At 33.2% G+C, this 602-nt stretch overlaps 1 non-coding gene across 1 annotated transcript; it reads right to left on the reverse strand.

The window, feature by feature from the left end:
- Positions 1-266: 266 nt before the first annotated feature.
- Positions 267-369, reverse strand: LOC118149026 (U6 spliceosomal RNA). Its single transcript, XR_004736197.1, has one exon. It is a non-coding gene; the product is annotated as a U6 spliceosomal RNA (small nuclear RNA).
- Between the last annotated feature and the right edge of the window lie 233 nt (positions 370-602).

Below are 602 nucleotides of genomic sequence, written 5' to 3' on the forward strand. Positions count from 1 at the left end.
TACCATTTTTTATTTCCACCAAAAGGATACAAGTGTTACAATTTCTCCACAAGCTCCCCCAAAATTGTTAGTTTCTGTGTGTGTTTTATTGTTTTTGTTTTGTTTTTCTTGTAGCTATTCTACTAAGGGGTATAATTTTAGCCTCATTGTGGCTTTGATTTGCATTTTTGAATGATTAGTAATGTTGAACATCTTTTCATATGCCTGTAGGTCATATGTATTTCCTCTTTGGAGAAATGGCTATTCACGTTTTTTTTTCTCATTTAAAAAATATAGAACGCTTCATGAATTTAGGTGGCACCTTTGCACATGTACTGTGCTAATCTTCTCTCTATGTATCCAATTTTAGGATATGTGCTGTCAGAGCAAGCTCCCAAGTTGTTGATTCTCAATGAGACTTTTTAGTGCTACATCTTTCTCTTCTCAACAAGCCCCCTACTATCTACCTACACTCAATATTTTCCCTATTAAAGAATATAGAAGGAAATTTGTTTATATCATAAAACATATTTTTGCCCATGTTCAATTTATCAGCCGTTGCTTGATCACTTAGTCTTTGAATTTTTGGTTTTGTTTTGCCTTATGCTTATTCATGTCACGAA

The sequence above is a fragment of the Callithrix jacchus genome, chromosome 17 (assembly GCF_049354715.1).
Source record: "Callithrix jacchus isolate 240 chromosome 17, calJac240_pri, whole genome shotgun sequence".
In the NCBI taxonomy this organism is placed as follows: Eukaryota; Metazoa; Chordata; class Mammalia; order Primates; family Cebidae; genus Callithrix; species Callithrix jacchus.